The sequence below is a fragment of the Lynx rufus genome, unplaced genomic scaffold (genome assembly GCF_022079265.1).
Source record: "Lynx rufus isolate CCGP_SWC_20201006 ecotype Redwood Valley unplaced genomic scaffold, mLynRuf1.p SCAF_5, whole genome shotgun sequence".
In the NCBI taxonomy this organism is placed as follows: Eukaryota; Metazoa; Chordata; class Mammalia; order Carnivora; family Felidae; genus Lynx; species Lynx rufus.
This window is the reverse complement of record NW_025814867.1, coordinates 118,184,164-118,192,689: the sequence shown is the minus strand read 5'-3', so window position 1 is coordinate 118,192,689 and position 8,526 is coordinate 118,184,164.

Genomic DNA, 8,526 nt, shown 5'->3' with positions numbered 1-8,526 from the left:
GAGGGGTGCCTGGGTGTCTCAGTCAGTTTGGCATTTGACTCTTGATTTCAGCTTAGGTCTTGATCTCAAAGTCATGAGTTCAAGCCCTGTGTTGGGCTCTGCACTGGGTGTGAAGCATACTTAGAAGAAAAAAAAAAAAGATGAGACTATTATAAACAACTTAATGCAAATGAATTTCACAAATTTAATGAAATGGACAAATTCTTGAAAGTCAAAAATTCCAAAAATTCCAAAAAAGATTCAAGATAAAATAGGAAACCTGAATAGCCTCATATCAATAAATATAGATCACTGAAATTTGTGATTTAAAATCTTTCCATTAAGGAATTTTAGGCCCTTATGGCTTCTCTGGCAAATTCTATCAAGTATTTAGAGACATACATAATACCAGTCTTATACAGATTCTTTTAGAAAATGACTACCTTATACGTTGCTTGCTGGAGAATGAGGAGCAAGAGTTAAAACAGGGAGACTGGTAAGAGTTTGTTTAAATAGTGCGCAATTGATGATGCATTAAATTTGGCTTGTAGCAGTAGCCTTGGTGAGAGTGGTTTATATTTTGTAACAGAGAGGTACAAGGTAGAACTTACTGAGTTTTGACACATGTGGGATATGAAAGAACAATCAATGCGCCCTCTTAGTCTTTGTCCCAAGCAATTAAGTGGATGAGAGAGCTATTAACTATAATAGGGGATAGGCGAAAGAAGTGTATTTGAGGGTGAGGGTATAACAAAGAATTCTTGTTTGTGTGTGTTGCGTTAGAGATGCTTCTGAGTTCTCAAGTGAACAATTGATAGAACCATCTTGTGTTCAGTGGAGAGATCCTGGATGAAGGCATAGATTTGGGAATCATCAGCATTTAGAAAATTTCGTTAAGGAACTGGATGAGATCATCTAGACAATGAGTGTAGATGGAAGTGTAGAGATTCTTATGAACAGATTGCTAAGGTTCACTAGTCTTTTAGAAGCAGATGTGAGCAAAAGAAGACAGCAAATAGTGTGACTCTATCCAGTGTTCTTCATTTATTTATATTTCTTCCCAAATTCTATTTCACACTCAAAAATTACTCTTGACAGCCGTATTCACTCAAGACACCGTGCCTTTTTCTTCACTTTGACTATGCAGTGGCCACCCTTTGCTCTTCCTGTCTCTCTAGGCTAAAATCATTCCCATTGTGGGTCTTTATATTAGCTATTTCCTCTTCCTGGAGCATTCCTTCTACTGGTCTCCTCATGTAGTAGGTTTGATCGCATTCAGAATTTAGCCATGTTATCCTCAGAGAGGCCTCCCTATCTTCCCTTGCTGACCAAAAAGCTACTCTATAACTCTATATCCCATTGTCTCATTTAATTTTCTTCACAACTATTTCACTATTTAAATTTTTTTATTATTGATTGGCATTTTATTTCCTTTTTTTTCTTATTTTCCTCCATTTCTAAATATTTGTGTTCTCCAGGATGTGACTTCAGCCTTCTTTTATTTTACATTGCATTTCTTCTCACTCTAGAATATATTAATTCAATAAGTTTAGGTTACTACCTGTGTTGTTGATTTCTGTATCACCAGTTTCAAGAACAGCATCTATCTGGCACATGATAGGTGCTCAGTACACATGTTTTTGAATACGTGAGTGAATATTGAGGACTTTTGATCTTAGTTACATAAAATGACTAATTTCAATTTGACTTTGCATAGATTCTTACCTACCTTCATCTATTTTGTTTTTCCCAATGAGAAGTTTCTTCACCTTCTCCAAGACTGAGCTTTTTTGATGTTTTCTTGATCCACTATTTCACTATCTCCAGGTGCTAGCTCTTTGAATTGCATTCTCTGTTTTCATTTTCAGTCACCCTTTATATTCATGACTTTTTTCAGCATACTGATATATTCAAAACAAAAGCAAGGACTTTACCTTGTTCTTACATTTTCTCAAGCTAACATACTTTCCCTCATTGCTTTTGTGGCTAAACTTATTGAAAGACTATCAAATATTTGACCCTAACATCAAGGTCAAGTACTGATTCTGACCTATACCAAGGTTTTTATTCTAAGTTTATCAATAATTCCTAGTCAATAAGCTCTCTCAATTCCCCATCCTCAACCAGTCTACAGCACTTAATACTTTTATTCCTCCTTTCCTTTATGTAACTCTTTGTACTTTGGTTTTCATCCACATCTCTGAATTCTCTATCTCCATCTCAGTCACTGTCTTAGTTTCCTCATTTAACCTGAAAAGAAAAGATGTTCTTTAGAGATCCTTTCCTCCACCCTCTTTCCACTGGCAACCTCATTTTGTGTCATGGTTTTAATAATTAACAGTGTGCTGATGGTTATAAACCTGCAGTTTGAGTTTTTTGTGGAGATCCAGATCCTTATTTCCACTGATTTTTTGGATACTTCAACCTGAAGTTCTTGCCATAACCTCAAAGTCAATATTTCTGAAATGAAACCTATCATCATTCTTCCCAAACATCTGCTTCCACTATATACTGGTGCCCCTTTACCTAGACTTTGGAATTTTGGTATTTCCTTTGACCTCTCTCTTTCCTTCATCTTCCTATTAAATTACTTATCAAGTCCTGTTTATTCTAGCTCTGTTATATCTATAAATTTCTCTCCTGTACATTTTCATTGCTGCTACTCTGTTCAGGCACAGCACTTCCTTTGACCTTTGAATGATCGAATCTGTATTTTGTTATCTCCAGATTGTCTCCTCTCATCCATGTTGTAGTTGCTGATGGATTAACTTTCTTAAAACACAGATCTAATAATGTTGAAATTTCACTATTAATAGTAATATTAGCAAACACTTATTAAGTGCTTACTACTTTCTAGCCACTCCTTTAAATGCTTTTCAGTTAGCCCTTACACAAATATTGTAACACAGATACTCTTAATATCTCCACTCTTAATAATATCTTTCTTCAGAAGAGGAGACTTCATGAAGCACAGGAAAAAGTAATATGCCCATGGTCACAGAGTGTTAAAGCAGATATCCGATGGTTGTAGCTAGCACAGTATGCAATAAAACTTGAAGATTCTTCATTATCTACACGGTGACCATCTGTGAATTTGATTCAATTTAGTATTTTAATTGAAAAGAATTCACTCTTGTCTTAATATTATGAGTGATATAACATATTTAATGTGCTAATAAATTTTTTCACATACTCATAAAATACATATAAAGTTGTTAAAATGAAAAATGCCATCAATGGTACCGCTTAAAATCATATTGCGTGCCATACTTTAGAACATATCTATCTGTAAAGCAAAGTTGAAATCATTATGCTATTATGCAAATTTTTTGCCACTCAGATTAAAAAAATATTTTTTTCATGTTTTTATTTTATTTTTGAGAGATAGAGACAGAGTGTGAGTGGGGAAGGGCAGAGAGAGAGAGAGACACAGACTCTGAAGCAGGCAGGGCCTGACATGGGGCTTGAACACATGAACTGTGAGATCTTGATCTGAGCTGAAGTCAGATGCTCAACTGGACTGAGCCATCCAGGCACGCCTGCCACTCAGATTACTTAATGATGACAATTCTACTTTAAGCATATAATTTTATTTCCCATTTCTACCCTTTATTCTTCCACAGGTAAAAATAAGTACATGAATAAATGCAATTCTTCCTCCCTATATATATCCACTACTTCTGGTTTCTTGTGTTCATGCTATTTCCTTATCTTTAATTCTCTATTAAGTGAAATTTTGAATGTTTTTTAAAGCTTATTAATATTTTTTTAGTAATCTCTACATCTAATATGGGACTCAAACTCAAGACCTCAAGATCAAGAGTTGCATGTTCTTCTGTCAAGCAGGCTCCCCTGAATGTCAAAATTTTGTCCATTCTTTCCACTTGTGAAGACTCAAGTGGTTTAAATAGATTCCTGAAGCTGGATAGGATATTTCTGTATTCTAAACCAGTGCTCTCCAATCAGCCTCTTCACAATGATGGAAATATACTTTCAATACAGTAACCATAACCACATATGGTTATTGAGCACTTGAAATATGGCTAGTGAGACTGAGGAATTAAGTTTTTAGTTTTATTTAATTTTAAGTAATTTAAATTTAAATTTAAAAAGCCACAGATGGCTAATGGCTTCTGTAGTAGATAGTACAGCTCTAAACTGCCAATTCAATACATTGGTATTGCTGAATGACCAACATATTTAAAAAATTTATGTTACTGTAGCATGTAACTGTATTATCTTATTGTTTATAGTTTCCTGGAAGGAAGAATCTGCATTTTATTTTTGTGTGTGTATTCTAATGCATCTAGCACATTTCTTTGTATGTAAAAGAACACAATAAATAGCTGTTATGTCACTAAATGAATGGATGACCATCTGTTAACTTTGTTTAATTGTGTTAGTATTAGTGATTATCAAAAGCTGTTTCATAATTTAAGTTTTTCAAGATAACAGAGGTAAATGCTTATAATAAACAACTGGCCTTCATCTTTGCAACTGCTTATTTGATTCTTTAATGTAAAGTGCTTTCATTTCATCAGTTCATCCTTATTTTTGCCTGACATTGCTAGAAATGAAAACATCTATTTTGTTAACAAGCTCAATTTCAAGGTCAACCGGACTGCAAAGCCCCAGATTTACTATAGCTCAGTCAACAAACCCTGGAACATGTCCGCCTAGATTCACCATGGTTCTAATCAGCCTTTTGCACATGGAAAGCTCCCCATGTGGCTCAGACCCCTGTGACACTCATCTCTTTCTAATGCAAGTGCCTGCTTCTCCCTCTGCTGGTTTCAGAATAAACGCCTTGTCAAAAAAGAATTAGATTTTGACAGCTCTTTTCTGATGGTTAATTGAGGTGGTAGATATACTTGACATTTATCTAAGTGTAGAATAGAAGATTAAGACATATTTTCTACATACATTCTCTGCTTTAGAGGAGGTCACTTGCTGGGGTCCTTTTAATATGCCTGTGCAATTAATAGTAGTGATAATTCGACTTCGTATCACAATGTCTTTAAAGTTCTTTCAAATTGACAGATAAACTTTTCTTTGTAGTGTTTGCATTATTTGGATCATCTTCAAGTTCACCGTCAGGTCTTCCCCCACCCCTTCAGTCCTGTAAATTAATAGTGATTGAAACATACAAATGATAGTGTGTAAACTCAGTTCAAAGAGAATAGGGAAAAAGGGTTAGATTTGAGATTACCTTCATTATTGTCCCTAAATTTATGAGGGCAGTCCCTGGCATTGTTAGGCTGACAGTAATAACATTTGAAAGTGTGTGTGTGTGTGTGTGTGTGTGTGTGTGTGTACATATTAAAAAGTTCCTCAGCATCTAGTTGTATTTGTTGTTATTGATAGAAATGTAGACTATGATTTTTTATTTTCTAGGGAGGCTTATTAATTTTTATTTTTTATTTAAGCATGCCACGGTTATCTCATGTAGATATCTAATATTCAGTAGTGATTCTTATTATCCAACCTAATGTTAGGTACTCATCTATTTTAGCTACTATTTAGACATTAAATTTGTAGTATTTCCTTTTAGTCTGTAAAGCATTTAAATGAAACTAAAATGTATTAGTATATTTTTAGGATATAAATTTGTGAAAGGGATTTTAAAAACATATATGCTTTTGAAACTGCTACTGAAATTATTAAAAATGTTATAGGTGATGTTAATATTTATTGGGAGAAAACAGTACAAATAAATGGCAGATTAGAAAAATGTATTTAAAAAGGAAAGCAAAAATAATTTTCAAATTAAAAAATGTAAACAATTGTATTTAGATTAAACAGTAGGTTAAGGCAACTAAATTAGTAATGCTAAAAAGAAAATGTTTGCAATGTTGTAAGAGACAAAAGAATTAGCCAAAAAGAATATTCTATTGTGTCAATAATACTAGTAGCTTACAAAAAGAGTCTGGTAGCAAGGGCATCAAACTACATGTTAAGTCTTTCTTAAGTATTGCATTTGATTTGTATATCACTTATTAAGATCATTAGGGACAATAGCACTATTTAGAAAACTAAATAGCACTAGTAAAAATTCTAAACCCACTTTAGAAGAATATTGACTATTTCTTAATAGCATTGCTTGAAAAATAAGGCTATCAAGTTATATTTTTGTTGACGCAATGCTCATGTAAAAGGGAGCGAAGAGGTTAATACTTCTAAAATAGATTCAGAATTAAGGCAAGAAAGGAACATAATAACTATAAGAAATAGAAGAAAAATAAATAAGAGCTATGCTACGAAAAGAAAATGAATGGTATAGACTCACTATCTAAAGTTTTTAGAAGGCAAAGAATTCGCGGATTTATTTTTATTCCTTTCACATGTTGAGCTATTAAGAATTAATGTCTTCCTGGTAGTGTTTAATTTATTCCTGCCAAGGAGCTTAGATATTAGAAAGTTTGGGCTTAAAGTATCTCCTTTATAGATGTGTAAACAGGGTGTCAGTCAAAGTAGAGATTAAATAGGTTCCCCATGGAAGAAGATACTTAAAATGACAGGCTCTTGCTTGTTCAGGTGGAGACAAAAAGCCTTAAAAACAGAAAGACACCTCAGTGGTGCTGCAAGTGTGCCAAGGTAGGGCTAGGATCCAGCCACTACCAAGTTAGGGTGTGGCAGAAATGTTGTTTATCAAGGCTACCGCTCTCAAATTTCCTTGGTCAGGAAGGATGTTCCTTGAAGGAAAGGCATACCTGTTTGTAAATGAAGACCTGAGGCCTTCTGGTAAGGAAGAAGTCAACTAATAGTCTAAATAATCTTATTTGGAACTCCTAGTATAGGACACCACGTTGAATGGATCAGAATGGCCCTGGCCAAGATCTAGTGGTGGGAGGAAGGGTGGGGGGGACAAGGGGATCCCTGAAATAAAATTTCCTATAGGAAAAGAGTAGTATGAGCTGGTTCTTTAGATGGTATACGATGAACTAACATTTTTGTTGTTTTGGGAGAGGTGAGGTTTCACTGGTTAGGATACAACATGGAGCTGGGGCAGGAAGTCTCTCACAAGCTCAGCCTAGGCTGTGTGGAACAATTGCTAGAACATGTGAGTTGTTCTTAAGAGAGGTGTATCTTCAGACTCTGGCAGACTCTGGCACAGAGACCCTCTGTGGCTGTATTGGCAGAGAATAAGCATCCATAAGATGAAAAAGAAAACTTGAGCAGTAGCACAATTTAAAAAATGAGTGGCCATGGCAGTAATGGAAGGATCAAATGTGAGATCCCTATAAGCCTGATTGCAGTAGAGGGCTGACTTTCATTCTTTGGGTTTAGCCCTTAGCGTTCCTGGGCAAGAGTGGGTCATAGTTGGAAGAAATCAGACTCAGACTTCCTTCTGATAAGGTATATAGGGGCTCAAATGAGTTATAAAAGTAAAAGGAGATTCAATTATACATGGTACTCTATAACAGCTCAGATATAATGGTAGAAGTAATATTATTCAATTAATTAGAATTAAAAAGATAACATGTACTAGCCAAGGATGAACTGTGAATGCCTGTTCCACCCATTCTGAGAAAAGTGGTCACAGGTCCTTTATTCTTGTCCTCTTTGTTTTTCCTTCCATCTGCTTCTTCCCCCAGTTTTCCCACCAAATGGGGACTTGGTTTGTATCCCTTTCATTCAAACATTCAGGAGAGACGATCTAAATTGTTTAGTCAGTCACTATTCAGTATTACACATTTCTACTGAATATGGTTCTTGTGCTAAGCAGTATCAGAGTTAGCTTCTTACATGAAAGATGGTTGCCTTTGAGATTGGAACTGATCCTTGGTACAATCCTCTTTAGTCAGGGAAAATTGAAGGGTAACTTGATTCCCATGAATTCACAATAGAGAAATACAGAAGGATGATACTATTATAGCCCTACCAGATTGGGGATGGCTAGTCAGAAGCTGCCAATATATTGGGCTTCAATAAGTCTCCTAGAGACCCTGAGCACTGAGAATATTATGACACTTCTGAATGTGTAATCAAAACATATCACTCTTGGGCGCCTGGGTGGCTCAGTCAGTTAAGCGTCCGACTTCAGCTCAGGTCACGGTCTCACGGTTTGTGAGTTTGAGCCCCGCGTTGGCCTCTGTGGTGACAGCTCAGAGCCTGGAGCCGGCTTCAGATTCTGGGTCTCCCTCTCTCTGCTCCTCCCATGCTTGTGTTCTCTCGCTCTCTTTCAAAACTAAATAAACATTTAAAAACAGTAAAAAATATGTTACTCTGAAAAATACATTTACAAAAATATATGTCTAAAACAGTTCTCATTTTTCCTATCAATATTCGTTTTTAAAATTTATTTATTTTTACTGCTCTTTCTGCCATTGTGACTTCTATCTTGCAGAAACCTTTAGAAACTTCTTAGGCTGTTCATGGATAAAATACTCCTGAATGAGTCTGAATGCATAGTTGGTTAGGAAAGGTATTGGGCTCAGCTGTGAAGACCCAAAGATGGAAGACTCGGGAGAAACAGATCATGGATTCATCAATGCTCTGAGCATCTTTGTCCCCAAGATTAAAGCAATTCTGGCTTTTGAAGGTTCA